Source organism: Colias croceus, chromosome Z (assembly GCF_905220415.1).
Source record: "Colias croceus chromosome Z, ilColCroc2.1".
Taxonomy (NCBI): Eukaryota; Metazoa; Arthropoda; class Insecta; order Lepidoptera; family Pieridae; genus Colias; species Colias croceus.
Window position 1 is genome coordinate 14,912,725 of NC_059568.1, and position 18,119 is coordinate 14,930,843.

The window sequence follows — 18,119 nt, forward strand, 5'->3', positions numbered from 1 at the left end:
TTAAATATTTCTAAAAGAAATGTTTACGTTTATTAGTTATCTAATTTGAATGAATTTCGAAGGAGGTTTGCTTGTTTAAACCTCTACTCAAAAACATGGTGTATCGACCCAAAATACATACTGCCGTTTCACATATAACAACGATAAGTGTTCCAACCATTTTTTATCATCATCAAAGTATGCACGCTTATCCCTCTCATAACATTAGAAAAATTTTACTAAAACCCTGCTATCGGAGCGTCGCTAAACCGCTCGCTATACAGGGTGCTCATATGGACCCTTATCTTGGTGTAAAATATTCTACACACATCAATCTCGCTGGTGAGGCAGGCGGAACGTGTGGAATACCTTTCCGCTGTGACGCCTGCGCGCTGGAGCGATATTTCCGCTCTAAATTTTGCTCCAAAATCGAACAAAAATGCTTTTATGATATCAAGTGTACCGTTTATGAACGCAATGTCGTGATGCGTGTATGCGTGTACACATGTACTCGTGTAAACATGGAGCATTGTGAAACAGATCTTTATTGCGATAGATTTGAAATTTCATTTCGTTTGTCAGCGTTTGATTGTAAGCAAAATTGTGTTCCAAATTTGTCTACACAATTTTAAACTCGGGTTTATTCATATTTTTGTACATGTTTTAAAACTGAAATTTAAAACAAGTGATAACTGCGTTAAAAACAACCGACTTCAAACTTGCATTTGCAAAAATGCCCATTTAAAATAAAAACTACTGGGCCTATCCGAATAAAATTTTTATGGGACCAATTCGACACCATCCCGCATCGAACAAAAAAAGTATCACGTAAATCGGTTCAGAAACCTCGGAGTAATCGGTGTACATACATAAAAAAAAACATACCGGCCGAATTGATAACCTCCTCCTTTTTTTGAAGTCGGTTAAAAAACACGGTATTATTTAATGAAGTTACTGAAATTATTCGATAGCATGAATTAAAAATAGGAAAATCATTTTGTTAGTCAAATAATTAATTTTGTAAAACAAATTTTAATTACAAATTCAAATATCAATTCTATTTTGGTCCATGTTAAATATACGCTACCATACAACTGAGAGTCCTTTATATCCTGGTTATTCAGAAAATTCCGACACAATTTCTCTCACATTAAACTACAAAGAATATCGTCATGAACGTGTATTTAATAAAATCGCCGTTTAATTTTTACTCTTACCTGTCACTTTTATGTACAGGGAGAGCATTTTGAAAAATCTGAAAAATTTCATTTACACATCGTAGACACCTTCACGTAACGTGTATTTTATCAAGTTATAACTGAAATTCCACGTATTGAATATTTAAATTCAAAAGAGTTGTTCGGTGGACGAACTGTGGCAAGATAGACTTTATCTTAACAAGTCGTCGTTTAGATGGCAGCTGAGGTATACGAACCCTCGAAACCAGACTCGGGTCATCGAAATTAAATGTCAGATTTTTGCAACGTATCTAAAAGTCTGTTCGAATTATTCCTTCATTCACAGATAAGTATTAATAACCCTGTGAGATTTTCTTCTAATTATAATTTTCTCCATTATAATTAGCAAAAAACCTCATAGGATTTGTGAACTGCGTAAGTACATTTATGTATTACGTAAAAAATTATGAGTAATGTTTTTGTTTTTGAGTAGAAACATCCCATTACTAATTATTGAGGAAAAAAGAGACAGGAATATTTTATAAACCCCTTTTTTATTTTATAAACATACTTTTTTTTTGTAAACACGTTTATAGACGAAAGGATGCTATGGGAAAAACAACGTTCACATAATTTTCCCTGTAGTAGGGTCGAACTCACTCCCGCTGCCAAATTAATCCGGGTCACCACCTCGATACCGGGTCTTCATATTATAAATCTCAACACTATGGTAGTTTCAGGTTATATTTGTTAACTTCGCAATATAAACGCGCCACGCCAAATAATAAAACATTAACTAGAATATAAATTAATATCAATTTCACATTACAATAGCTCGCTCTTGAAACACTTTGCTTAATCACTTTATTTAACCAGTAAACTATTTATAGGTGGCAAAGAGGGCACTAACAGCGCGTATTAAATTATAAGTAACAGTTGTAACTACGGCAGTCTATTAAAATATGAGTTCCATCATCAGGCAACATATAATTGCAAAAGTTGCGGCTACATGAGTATCTATTAACGAACCACATGTACCTTTTATTTATTCTGGTCATATCTTGGGGATAATTTTGATTAAAATACTTTGCTCTGTCCAAAATTTCATCGAGATAACCTCTTTTGAACCCTAAAACTACATGCATAGCGTACGAATTGCGAAAAATACAGATCTATATGTATAAAGCAATGTTGGCTCAGTTATACCATTAGGTACTCAAGAACGGCTGGTGCCATTTTTACGATCGTTGATTTGTTGGATTTGCCACCGCCCCGAACAGCAGAATAACTATTAAGCCAGTGGAAAAATCCTCCAACAAAAAATTACGAAGAAAGTTCATGACACGGTATGAAGTTCATAGAGGGTCAGTCAGTCCCCTACTATTCAAATGCATTGTGTAGATGAATGGATGTTAGTTACGCTTTTACCCAAAAAACGGCTGCACGGATAAAGATGAAATTTTCGATAGATAAATTATATTCACGATTAACAAAACTATTTAATCCATTCGGATTAGATCTATGGTATTCACCAGGCGAGTGAAGTTGCGGGTTCAACTTAGTTGAACACCGACTTCAAAATGATACTGGTCAGGTTATTAAACTCGCAAACAAATCCAATATTGACCATTCTCACCTATTGTTTTGATGCCAAATTTGGTTCCAGATAAAAACTGTTGTATACAATGAGATAAGGTCTACAATGTTACGTATGTGACGTCATAAACAGATGATAAATATTATCAGATTGTGCTATCACGAATTATAGAGTACATAATGTTTGACGTAAATGAAGAAATTTCTGTCGAATTCAATTGTACTAATTTAGGTGATTAATATCTTTTGATTGATGCAAGTGCTTTGTGGAAATAGTATTTATCAACAAGATTGTTTAGCTGTGATCAAAACAGTAATTTTTCTCAAAATGAATAGAGAATGTCCATCATAATCTGTCTATCCGTTCTATCGTACACTTGCAATTAGCGCGTTAAAAACGTCAAATGCATCCGCTTCGACAAATGATTGCGCGCCATTTATATTTGGCGTAACAACATAATAACAGTATTATTATTAAAATTAATTTCGCGACCAACATGACTTGTACAGAATAAGGCCCCCGCATTTCCCTTTGTTTTCAATTACGTGCGACTTTTCGGTTACGGAGTGCTTAATTTTGGGGCTATTAATAAGCATTTTCCTGAACAATCGTAAGAGAAAAACAACAAAAACGCTAAATTAAAATATTAGTCAGTATATACCTGTAAAAGACTAAATTTTACCATTGAAACATTCAGTGTTTCTCTGAATATGATATATAAAATTTTATAGAAGAATAATAAATAATGCGTCATATTATGGCGGTTAGCACCCCAAAAACCACGTCCCATCGCATAAAAACTAAAACCTACAATGTTTCATATTTCATGCATTGCATCAACGTCCTGTGTAACTTGATCCCTTTTACACGTGAGCTGTCCTACAAAAAGATGTTCCCGTTCTCTGGTACCTATCGGTGGACGATTGGAAAATCAAAGCGTTGCTTGCTCAAAGCTTCCGCATTTTTACGAACCGCGAAGCTACCACGTGAATCTCCATTTTGTCACGTCAAAGAGCTAGTCTGAATTTGATTTACATACAATGGGACTGCGGAAAGATTGTCACGTACACATAATCTATTTATGGACATCTTGGCGTTTGGAGATTTGACTTTAGCAGCTGGTGGGTCTATATCTAATACTACAAGACACAATTGGGCTGGCATCTAATGCAAAATAGCAGTCAGACAGATCATTCAGATCTTATTCATTATGTGTTTAGGTTTAACGTTAGACTCATAAAGTTAGGTAAAAATACGGTCATCCTTAACCAACCTGTCAATACGAGGATAGCCTATTCGGTAATTCCTCTTCTCATCTAACTTAACCTGACCTAGCCAATTATCCAATTCTTACACTAAAGAAAGCATAGTACAAGTCTTGAAAACACTTCAGAAAAGCAACTGTTCTCAAATGCTTGCTCCGTGAGTCACACTCACCACTCAGCTGTTGGGGTCACGACACCATCATGCAATTAACAAAGGTCAGGTGACATCAAAAACTCCACCGTAATTTAATCAGGCGCAATTTTGTGAGTCAATGTACTTAGCGAATCTGATTCACGGGTAAATCAGGGTAGTAATTTTATCTTTTAATAACTGGCTTTTGGCACTTTGTGAAATAATGAAGGTGATAACCCTGAAGAGATTCTAAAATAACGTTTAAAAAGGAACAAATATGAAAAACAATTGTGTCTGATATGCCAGACAAAGAACAACAAAATCATGAGATTTGTACATTAATAAAAACATGATTGAAAAGCCAGGAACAACTAAATTATGCCAAAGCTTTGTTCCGCAAATCGAGTGGTACTCCGCAATCCTGAGGTCGGTCGTCAACCGAATGACAAGAGGATGGAAATTGGCAATTCCATCAATACTAATTGCGATATTAATGTCGAATATAACAATCGGAACCATCATGTAATAATCAATCCGTCTCATCAAACCTCTGGACACGGACATAATGGCTTGAATACGCTCGAACCACCTGAAAATTATTAAAACGAAATCATTTAACGCTTTACAATATACGCTTTTCAATATTTTCAAGATGTGTGTGATTAAAATAACTCGATCATAATTTCATTTTTTTTTTAACAGCTGGTTTAATTTTGCGACAGATAAATAGCAATTTCCAAATATTATTGCCGATATGAAAAAGAATTAAACCATGTCTACTTATTTAGATAAAAAGTTTCTAAAAAAGCTAAACTTTAACCAGAGTTAATTGTGAAATCGGAAATTCAAAGCTACAACTCTACAATTCAATTAAATACTAAAATAAACGCCAGTCTAAACAGAATATTTAAATGCAACCTTTACAAAAGTAATTGGAACCTAAACTAGATAATAAAGACTGAAAGGTTATATTACGTTACCCTATAATTAGTTTCCGATAAGATCCTTTAGCTCAAGGGGACTATGCTATTTTAATGTATTTGGATTAGCTGCATTTATTACGTAAAAATAATTTTCAACTATCTCTTTACTACTATCTTCAATGTATATCTAATTCAATAAGTTTTTAGAACTGCTTTAATTTTACCACTGCATTTTATACCAAAGAAAAATAAAAATGAACGACTTTAATTTTTTAATCATCCATTGTTGTCCAAATCGGATAAAAATAAACTTTGTAAACAACGGGACAAAAAGTAAACAATAAAAGACCTGCGGAAGCCCTACAAACCTCCTTGAACTCGTACAAAGGTGAACATTTAAGGAAGAAATAAAAAGAATATCATGATAACGGTAACTTTTGAGAAACACTATGAACAAGTTCAAAAACCTCGAAAAGCAGGACGGGAGCGGGACAAGGTATAATTGTTGAACAGTATTTTTTCATATATAAGTAATTTGCATGAGTATTGAAAATGTTACCAGATTTGTTAGCTAACAAATTGAAATGTTAATGGTTTTGCCAAAATCCAAACGCGGAAAATTGATACAGAACTATGTCAAATTAAAGGTAGTCGGGGCACGTCCGAGTGGAAATCATTGTGTGAATTCAGGAGCTCAATCACAACATATATCCGGAATTATTTAGGGATGGTTCCGATATACACATTCAACTGATACTAATGAATTGATATCTCGAATGTGAATGAAGAATTGAAAGTTCCTGTTAACAAATAGAACAGAAATAAACTATTCATCCTTCGGCCACTTGGCATTTTCAGCGCAAGCGATTCTATGGATGAAAGGGAGCTAATTAAAAGTTTTCGTACAGCAATGCAATCATTGAACAATTAATGAAAAGCAAATTCGTCTTTCAACTTTTCTATTTTAATTTTAATAAATATGCTCTGTATATTAAGTTACTTATTTGTACTTTCGTAGTGAAACATCAAAGGGTTGTTGGGTGAAATATTATTAATTATATTTGGTGTTCTACAAGGATCTGTTTTGGTTCTAATACTTTTTTTCATTATTCTATAAAATAAATTTATCAGTTTTCCACTCATCCATACTAATAAATATTGTAATACTGTGCTAATATTATAAATGCGAAAGTAACTCTGTCTGTCTGTCTGTTACTCAATCACGCCTAAACTACTGAACCAATTTGCATGAAATTTGGTATGGAAATATTTTGATACCCGAGAAAGGACATAGGTTACCTTTTATTTCGAAATATGTACCACGGGCGAAGCCGGGGCGGACCACTAGTATATCAATATATGTATAAACACATAATTTCTTATGTGTTAATAAGATTAAGTTTATATCGAGAATGGTAGTAGTCAGTAGATCAATTTTACTTCGCAAGTTGTTCCAAGGTGATTCATGCGATCGAGTTTATTTGTGAAATTCTTAAACACATGGTGTACATTATATATTATTATAATATACAAAATCTGTTGATCACGATGTCCGATTTCGAAAGCGATGTCTATTTATACAACGGCACTCACCCATTTTCAAACATTTTTTCTATTTGAGAAAACACCGAGTGAAGGGGAATGAATTGAAGAGTTGGAAATAATTGGATAAATAATATGATAGGATTTGTAAGATACATGAATTATAACTTGGATACTTTCCAACGCAACTGCAAAAAAGCTAACCTTTAAAAATTTGAATTTAAAAAAAAATACCCACCTATACACACGAAGACTCCGTCCAAATATTGCATTAATTGGAATTTAAAATAATAACATACGAATATAAACTAAAAATAATATAAATAATAACCCACCGTACGATTTTTAATTAAATGCCAGACCAGATTCTTTAATCAACAGCTTGCAAATCTCCCTCAGACTCATTCCTATCGTTAAACTTTATGAAAACAGTTTAATAGCTAAAGTTGCTCGAAGGTTGAAAATTATCAAAAAGCGAATCAAGTTCCTACGCGGGCATATTTGAGGCATGTTTGTTGATATCTATAGCTATGGAATATATGAACAGTTTCGGCGTCACCGCGTCTACAGTACGTGAAGCGTGTGTAACCTCTATACGTAGTCCCTAGAAAATAGGAGCGGCAAGTGTGTCAGAGGTTGTGCGCTTTATTAACATAATTAATAGAAGTGGGTTCCGTACAGTTAGTTCCTTGGGAGCGGGATTTAGCGCGTTCTCTTGTAATATGGAGCGGATATTTTATGAGTCAGTGTCTTACGAGTACTGATTTATAAATGGAAAGTACATATCTTTTAACATTAATTCTTGTCTTTCTGTAAATACTACATATACCAAAAATCTGATTTTAAATAATTAATACAGGCTATATATTATAGGCTATTTTTTTTAATACTAGATATGAATAGATGACATAGACAGCGTTAACCCAAGCTACTCTAAACTACTAAGAAGTGAATGTAAACAAACCAAGGTATTAATTTAAGAAAACTTTGCCAGTAAACGTCGCTATCGCCTTAGATGTAGATGGATGTGTTCCCGTCAAGGATATATGGGATGTTGGTCATGCCACCTGCGACACGAGAAATTGCGTGGAAGGAGAAGACATTAACTTCATATACCTACGCTCGTTTTAGAATTTGATAACTGGATCACAAATTATGGTATTGATTGTAAATTTCAAATTAATATTTGTGTCAAAATCCCAAGTGAATGTTTGTGTCATAAAATCTGGCAAGCACGAAAATTAAATTCCCATTCTATTTTAACGTTCAAATACTTAAGACTTTCATACTAGATGTGTCTTATTTTATACTATAACAAAACTGTTGTGCAAGTTTAACAAGCCATCAAACCATAAGCATCTCCTAGACTCACTTGACACTTTTGCCAACACCAACTCTTCGCGGGCCTGCACTCAGAGAAAGTACGTGTTAAGAAATTACGTACTAGAATCCACCATGGCCGGAGTTCTTTGCTCCCCTCGTCTAGTGTGAATATTACTTGGAGTGTCGTTACATTAATTAGCCACACATTTGATCACCACTCTGAGGTAGGCGTGAAACTTGATCAGCCCAGTCCTTTATTGGAGGGCCTTTAGTGTCATTGAACGCGTGGTGTAGTTTGCGAAATGGATTTTTCACCTGATACAGGGGAGAATCACATTTCAACTGATAAAACCCCAAAGATTAAAATGAAGGCACTCGTAACAAAAACAAACATAAATGAAGGTGAATAAACAAACACAGGAGATGAAAATGCAATCAGGAAGGACGATATTTTATCAAGTTCAGAGTACAGAAATATAAAACGGGAAAATGTTTTGTATGAATTCAACGCTGAAGGAAATACATAATCGCCGAATACATTTGTATATTGTCAAGGTGTAATGTTCCTCACCCACGTAATGATACCATTTAATAATAATAGGCGGTTAACGATAGCTGAAAATAAATAGTAGAACAACATAATTAATTTCAACTTGAGTGAAGTTGTATGGAAATAAAATTACGAACTGATATTTAATGAATAAAACTTAGACTGAATTATTACCAAAATTCTAAAACCAGACCTTATTTATAAACGTTATAGAATTGTGATCGTTGTAAGAGGAGAATTGCTTTATAAATACTGAAATATATAATTACATTCGCGGTTTAAATTAAGCCAAGGGTACGCAAGCCGGAAAGAGAACGCATATAGATTTGAATAAAAACCCCTGGGATTAATTCAATGTTACATTAGAGACGTTCAATGAATACATTTATAATGTGACAGTTATTTATATTCCAAACAAATCCTATATAAATGGGTCAAATAATTAACAATCTATAGAGTGCGAATTTCCTACAGACCCCAATCCACGCTAAATCAATACAATTGTAATCCACTCGATGTTTGCGATTGATGCAATCCAACATTTTGATAACGTTGTATCAATTAACCCAGCAACAATTATACAGGGAACTTTTCACCTTATCATATTAGAGATAAGTTTGTTATTAGCGTGCCGAATTGCGGTCTGCTCCCTTTTCGTATCGATCCCGAAACGTTCCCTAAACCGAGAGGGGTTCGCAAAGGAGGTCAACAATCGATTTTCCGGATTCCACTGGACTTATTTGTCGCGATGTCATTTGCACTACTCGCTTGCGGAACCAGTCATGCTTTCTTCGCGATACGACGAGATAAAAATCTTAGATAACTTCAGTTTCAGGTTAATAAATAAAAGATAATTTCGCAGTATTATTACAATGGCGGTTATAAATCTGATTACATTGGTATGTGTGAGAAATGATACTGATAATTTGTTACGGTTGAATATTGTGAGAAACGATGTTATTGAAAATTAACATAGCAGTAAACATGTGTCATACAAGGATAATCATAACACAGTGACGTCTAAAGTTAACGAAATGAATACGAAACTAACAATTATAATTTTAATTTTCAGTTTAATATTAAATATTGGATAATGTAGATTCAATAAAAACCATTACATAGTTGTGCATTTCAATAAATCGACGGTAATCCCTTTAAAATGTTAATTCCAATACTTAAAATTATTGACATCATTTCAAGTATTTTAATCACAAATAAACTCAACACTCATATTGCGTTTATAACAGCATTTCACAGCGATAACTCCAGATGGATCCTCAAAATTGAAATCCCAATATTATTGCAACATGAATTCGAAATTAATCAGCAAAATTGAGTATGGAATATGATGGAAATATGCATCGGGAGTTTCGCAGGGATATGTATTTGGGTCAACATTTTAAAATCATGTCCGGACTCCGGAACTCGGCGAAGTGCGGCGAATTTTATTTATGTCATGTTTACGCACACATAATATATTTCTCAACTACATTCAGCACACAACTATGGAATTAATTATTTTAATGGAACATATTGTTCTTAATTCTCGTTCTATTGTTTTCGTCGCGTAGTATTATGTTACTATCATATTTTTCTGGTATTTTGCTAATACACAACAAAAGGCACGCAGAATATTAGACATATAACATAACAAACATCTCCACCGAGAAATGAAGCTCAGTTCCGTTAGAATCTGTACATCACACAAAGCGTTGAAACATGCAGCCAGTTACGCGGCAATTTAACCGAGCAATAGACTCACTGTACCAATTTATAACGCAAATTAAAAATCCCAGATCGAGCCCGCATCTCCTAAGCCTGGATCCATTAATATGTTAATGCTCTCCCACCATTAGATATACGTATGCCTCTGTTGATGGATCAAAGGGACCGTCAGCTATGTCATGTTACGTGGTGTAATCGGTAGGACACTTACTATTCGAATGCGTATGTACCCACTTAATTGCTTGTCCCTTTACGTTTGACAAATGTTGGGAATACCTATGATAATTATGGAGCCAGACAAAGGAGACATTACCGTGCTTTAAATACAGGGAAGCGGAGCTATGATCACAAGAGGACGAGAGAGGAGATAGAGTACGAAATTATAACTGAATTGCTAAACTAGAACACATTTATATTTTTTTGGTTTTTATGGCATTCATATGCTTTATAAATATAAATTTATAAAGAATAGAAAAAATTCGATCACGAGGCGGAATGGCGCAAAGGATGCGGGTTCGAGTCCCGCCTCGTGATCGAATTTTTTCTATTCTTTATAAATCTAGAACACATTGTTATAATGTATAGGTATTGCGAATGAAATAATTGATTTAAAAGGAAAATTTCGCAGATAATGATGAAAGATATTGTTCAGACATTTATTGAATTAGCTAAGAAAAACTTAATTAAAAATAATACCGTGAGCATTATAAAATAATATGCGCCGTTTTAAAATGATACACCACTATTTAAAAATCACGCTATTAAATAGACAACAATTAAAGAGAAAATCTATTGCGCTTTAAAATAGAAGCGACAATCTGAACGAATAATATAATCAGTCTGATTTATCTGAAGCTCTTTAAACGGTAAGTTGTCTCAACTGTCCCTATTGAACAAATTGCTTCAAGCGAATGACGCTAGTTATACTTTTAATAACATCTGTACGAATGAAGGAATATTTTATTGCTATTTGCAGAAATCTCATCAATTCATTGCTGTTTGATTAAACACGATCTCTAGAGAAATAATGTTAAATCTACTTGGTATTGAGAATTATCTTTAAAGATTCAATGCAGACACGTTTTAGTTAGCTCGGGCTAATCGCAGGATTTAAGAGGAATTTAATCTGTAACCATTTTAAATATTAGAGACGTTAAAGAATTTCTCGCTTCATTTTAAATAGTCTGATTTTTATCAACAGCTGTAAGGACTTGGGATTTGTAAGGACTAAATGAAAATATATGTGAGATCGTGTTTCTGGATTTGTCGACAAATTATTATGATTTCTCTGAAGGCAAAAAAGTAAATCTTGCGTGAAACATACAAGAAAACTTTGCTTTTTAACCCGGTTGACACTGAATACAGTACCATAATATTAAAATATGCTTACATTACGAGTTTATTTAAAATTCATACATTTTACTTGGCTGTGATATTATATACATTACCACAGCCTTTTAACATAATGCATTTCCTGCGCTACGGTAATGACATTGTAATTTATAAAATATTATTCACATTTACCCTCCATAATAATTTGTTTTCAGATACTTGAAGTAGAGAGCCGAATAGAGTGAAGTTAAGTACAGTAAGCGATATACTACATGACTTAAAAGAAAATAATGTAAGACTAGTATGGTGGGTCCTGTATAATAGTAGGCAATAAAAACTCATGACCACATATTTATGAATATTAAAACATTCACAGGATTTTAATTAAGTAACAAATAGAACGTGATTATCAATATAATCTGCCAATATCATCGCACAAACCTCTTCAATGTGCCAGTAATTACATCTAGATGTACGGCCAACTAAATTCAGTATTGTGGATATGCACGTACCTGAATCAAAACCAATAGCTAAGCCGCAAATACACTACCAAATTACTAAATAGCTTTTGATTAAATGATGTATCTATTAAATGATGTTACACGTTTAGAGTTGTATTAAATACATTTGAATCAAAACCACTTTTAAACATTACGATATCGTTTCGTTTCGTTTCGTTCAATTGTCATTTAAATGAAACATGACTCTATTTAATTGAACTTCTACTAACCACCTTTATCCACCATCATGAAAAGTTTCGACATCAACATTTCATAAAACTTGAAACCTATTTCCATTTCTATCTGATAAAGTATGTTAAGTCTCAGCTCAATTGAGCACCGCAAAGTGGGTCAAATTTAACTTGCTAGATTTGATTATCCACAAACATTCACCGGGACAGATGGAACTACGCTTGAAAATATTTTAAATAAACCTGGCACATCAAGAGACTTTATGTCTAAATTCAAAAGACTCAAACTGAAACATCAGCTCTTTAGTGCTTTCATATTTTTTTCAAAAAAGATGAATAAAACCCTGAACCAAGTTACGAATCGTTAAGTTCAGATTTTTCCTCGGAATATTCTCTATTTACAACGTTATTGGGCAGTTGTGTCGGCTCTAATCTTATTAATGCCGGAGCAAGGATTTTCGCCGGAACGTTGGATATTTTACAGGTTTGCCACATTTTTTGGTTCCAAACGGGCGAGAGGAATTATAAACATTTCTAGACATTTTCACTAAATTATCGTGTAGACGCGGTGTTTGTACAAACACAGGTAGACGAAGCTATTTTTATGAAACTGCAACAGACTTTTTCAATATTCTCACTATACGTATTACTCAAAAAGATCATAATAAAGTAAAGAGACATTTTATTTCATAAGTCTTGCAATAAGTCTCTCTGCGTTGTTAATCTTAACGTAGCAACACATTTCACCCACATTAAACAGTTCTAGTTGAAACTCAATATCTTCTCGGTCACATTGCACCATTGATAAATCCCAACTATTTATCTCCGATGTTTTTACAAGGCTCCCGAGAATCAATAGATCCCCGCAATTCTTAAGTAGCCTTTGTCCGGAAAAAGAATATCCCCACAATTGATACACACGTGATCCTTGTTTCGTCCGGGAATAAACTCCAAAACTGATGCAAATTTTTACAACTACCGTCCTCGCAACAGAATTCACAAATACCTGAAAAAGTGCAAACTTTTCGGAATTTGGCCGACCTTTTCTCGCATAGAATTCTTTTGTACCACAAACAATGAACAGAGCCGGTCGCTGCAGTTTTCTAAACAGCATCAGTTATTACGGTGATTGCAATACTCTATAAATCATAGAATAGATTAGACAGGGGAATTCTTTTCAATCTTCGTATCTCTATGGACACCGACGATGATTATAAATATTATTCTTTACTGAGAAATTGTAGGTAATTCTTTCTTCAGTATAATTTAACTTCAAACGAGATTTATAGCTTGTTAAATAATGTAATACACCTTTACTTGCACTAAAAGGGAATATGGTTATGGTTAAACATCACGTTTCTGGGACGAACGTTGGAAAATGTCATATCGATTAAGGGGGTTTTGGGCCCTCTGGGACGCATACAGGACGCTCCCCTTATAGGACACGGGAATACTTGAAATGGGGACATAAATATATGATACCGAAGCGAGTCCTTCCTGTTATAAACAATTACTGCAAAATGTGTCCTGTGATCAAGGTGAGGTAAAAATCAAATCTATCATCAATTTTATCATTAGTAACAAGATAATAATACAAACAAATACAATATGATTTTTGTGTCTAAGGTCGTAAGATGGATAGTGACAAGCTACACATTCACCCGAAAGATAAACAAACGCTCGCAATTATAACAGAAGGATTTTCCTCAAAAGCATTATCCCTAGTAACACGTGGGTGCCGAAAAATGTCACACTCAAAGAGTGGTAAGCCTAATTTATAGTTGACATTTCATGCGCTCAATTGAAATGATAAGAGGGAGTGAAGGTCAATGACGTCATCGGGATCCCGATGTACAGAGTTAACCTGAGATCTATTGTTTACGAAATTGACGTTAGACCTTAGAGGCTTAGAATAAAGGTGTGCCTATATGAACTGATATTGCTTGTAGAGAATTTGGTGTTAGATTTTGGAATAAACGTGTTAGGTTAATTTACCATAGTGATTTGATATATGAACTGATACTGCTTGTATGGAAGTTGTTGTTAGACTTTAATTTAACGTATGCAATTAGAAGATAAAACTTTTGACATCTGTTCACACTGCACATTCTCCAAACCGATGCGTGAGCGTAACACCGAGGGGACTTGGGTACGATTCCCGGTGGAGACGAAGAAAAAAAAAATGTCTCGGTCTGGCAGGACACAGAAGGCTGATCACCTACCTACCGTCCCTAAAGAAAATCGATCAGTGAAACAGTTGCTTAATGCATCTGCTCCTTACCCCACTAGGGGCCATGGGACTTCACTTTACTTTTTTTTTATACACTTGAAAACGTAGAATATGAAAATCACACTTCAGCAGCCATTTTGAAGCAATCGTGTTTCCTTTAAAATTTAAATTACGAAACGCTCCAACTAAATTTTAATTGTTCCATTATAATCGTTTTAGCTGTGACCTATTTATCTCAGCATTCATCTTATAATAGCTAACCCAATATCCATCACTCAACAATCTATTGGGAACGCATTGTTTGAAATTTAGGCGCCATTTTACAATTCCGGAAATTTTTTTGTTTTGTTTATGATTTTTTTTTAATAATTTAACTTTTTTCTACAAATAACGTTAATGTGAGATTATATTTTAACTCAATTAAAGTTGTTTATAATATTAAAGTTTATTTAAAAAATTGTATCTGTAGGTTGGATTGTTCGTAATAATTGAACTTATTTGTAAAAATTAAATTTAAGTTGTTTATAATATGGAAGTTTAAAAAATAAGTAAACATAATGTTCTCTATTAGTCAAATATATCGCGATCGTAAAGGACATCCTAACTAAATATATAATATATTATGTACAATCGATACTTATATTATGTCATGGCATGAGTTCATCAACCTTTAAACATTAAGCATTTTTTTTAATTCAACTCAAACTTTGTAAAAATTTGTTTTATCCATATTTTTATACCTAGTCAGATATTTCTTTAAGATAATTGTATTTTATTGAATGCAATTTCACCAAAAATCCATATAAATCATTAAAAAAACCTGACAATTCGGACGTTGCCTTAAAAATTTCGACAGATATGACTCATCGAATTATTAAACTGTTCAACTTAGTTGTACGTGGGACGCGCGTGCCGTCTCTTTTTCTCGGACGCAAAAGAAAGAGATGACCATACCGAAAATGCCGACCGGTTGTAGATACCGCGAGGAGCGAATCATTTTTATTTTTAGTTATAATTTCCTATGTTAATCTTGAAAGGCCTCTATCAAACACGAATACTATTTAAGCTTTATTCCGTTGCATTTTGAAAGCATACGTAACTACTATATAATATCTATGGACAGTTTGCGAAAGAACAAAGTAAAAAGATTAAAAAGTCAATACAAAACATCGACGCCAAATTTCTGTAAATGAGAATGAAAATTAAACAGAATGTTTATATTTATTTTCAGGTATCATTTTACTTTATTATCGCGAGAATTTGAAAAAACTTCTCTTGTGAAGCTTCATTCAATTTGTAATTTAACCCGGTAAATACCTATACTCTTACTTTGCGGTCTGCTCGTGAAGTCTTTAATTTCTAAGTTACTAGCTTACCGCCCGCGGCTTCGCCCGCTTTGTCTAAAACCTAATAAGTCATATACTAAAACCTTCTTCTTGAATCATTATATCTATTAAAAAAACCGCATCCAAATCCGTAGCGTAGTTTTAAAGATTTAAGCATACAGAGGGACACAGGGACAGAGAATGCGACTTTGTTTTATACTATGTAGTGATTCCTATTTGTATTTTCCTCTTATTCTAATTAGAGATTATGAACCAACCGACAGGTTAAGTAAAATAGTTGAAAATTAAATTGTTTATTACATTTTGTATTCTAGTATCGATTAAATTTTTATTTATAATCGATCGATATCGATATCGATTTAAAGATTTTTACTCCTAATACGAGTGCCTTTCTTACACCCAAACAAACATAAAAACAACAATACTTTCTTATCAAACCGGGACGACAGTGTCACGACTAGCAATGCATTATAGACTCGGATGAACTTCGGTCCCTAAACTTTTTGTTACCCGTGTGATTTATAGGGATTTAAGGGAACAACTTTATGAGTTTTTTTAAACACCGTCCGCGTCGTCGTCCCGCATTAATATAAAGGTTCGATACGCGACGTTTTAGCCGCAGGCAACGAACAATCTAGAAGATTCTTCTGAATAACTACATTTAGTAGTATAAAACAAAGTAGCTTTCTCTGTCCCTATGTCCCTTTGTATGCTTAGATCTTTAAAACTACGCAACGGATTTTGATGCGGTTTTTTTAATAGATAGAGTGATTCAAGAGGAAGGTTTTAGTATATTATAATTTAATAGGGACATAGGCATACAAAGGGACGTAGGGACATAGGGACAGAGAAAGCGACTTTGTTATACCATGTACCTAGTGATTAGGTTTTAGACAAAGCAGTAAGCTAGTTAGGTACATACTAATGTACCCGTCCGTGTTCGATATATCGCGATTCGCGACGTTTTAAGTTTTAACCATAGCATAGGCAACACACAATCTAGAAGATTATTCTGAATTACTATATAATTACTGATATAATTAATTTATTAAAAGTTAACTTAGGAAATTATTATATTTTTATTCGTCACCGATCCTTGAAAAGTGTACGAAGCTTGTATTAAATCTTACCCTATAAGTATATATACTAATTATAAGTACTCGTAATAAAAACACTAGCAAAGTAAATATATTCCACATTAATTATAACAGGTGAACCTTATCACTTGTATGTTTATTAATTTAATAGATAATATATTTAAATGAGCATGAATGTAACGTGTCAAAGTTTACAGACGATACTTCAATTAAACCTTATCTTCGGTATGTTATCTTTAATTAATTAAGGTATCAATAACAACATTTAATTTTCTACATGGTTCTTATATACTATGGCATTTTAAGAAATTTTAGTCATTTGTGCCGTCATTTATTTAAAAATTCTTCATAATATTGATAAGCCAAACTATTACCAATAAAATGTTAATATCCTCCTGCCAAAACTATTTAAAGCAACGCCTATAAAATTAAGTAGGTTTACATCGTATTAAACCGAAAAACAGGTGTCCGTTTTTTATAAACTTGTTCGTTTTGTATCAAACACAAATAGTAGGAACTATAAAATCAACGAAACGAATGCATTAGCCCAAAAATAAGATGTAAATATATACCTAGCAACACTACAAACTTCGTATTGTCATTAACAAAATACAATTTCAAAATTAGAACGTAGACCGTACGACTGTCTTTTAGTCTATTGACTAAAAGACAGTCGTACGGTCTAGTCACTGCCAGCAAAAAAAAAAGAAACTTAAAAAAAAAGCTTCGAACGTTGTTTGCCGCCTTTTTCGTCTGTCAGCTAGTCGCTCGCGCCTTAGCGGCCGCGGCCGCAGCGTGCGTTGTGCGTTGCGCAACATTTTTCTATGAGACGCAAGTTCAAGGTTAACCAGTTGTTTTGGGGTGAAACGCTATACGAAGCTTGTACGAGTCAACACACGTGATACGATATTGATGTAACGTCTATACAACTAATAAAATTGTCCGTTTCAAAATAACGGCCAATTATTTTTTGTAAGTATGTACCAAATATACTTTTTTTCATAGTTAACGACTAATCATTGTTCTCCAAACGAAAAACCAATTACAACAGACTAAACAAAACAATATAATAGTATGTACGTTCCGATGCACCGTTCAAGTAAATTCGTATTGACCGCAAGCACTGAGATAGATTTCTATATAAATGTGCCATAAAATAAAACTATTTCTATATCACAGAGCAGACGTGTCACCTGATAGTCTCCGAC

The 18,119-nt window shown here is 33.6% G+C and overlaps 2 protein-coding genes across 2 annotated transcripts in view; one reads left to right on the forward strand and one right to left on the reverse strand.

Moving 5' to 3' along the window:
- Positions 1 to 18,119, forward strand: part of LOC123705568 (probable cytochrome P450 303a1) — a 113,893-nt gene that overhangs the window by 54,511 nt on the left and 41,263 nt on the right. The gene's annotated exons all lie outside the window — the stretch shown is intronic.
- Positions 1 to 18,119, reverse strand: part of LOC123705570 (Krueppel-like factor 6) — a 91,105-nt gene that overhangs the window by 54,413 nt on the left and 18,573 nt on the right. The gene's annotated exons all lie outside the window — the stretch shown is intronic.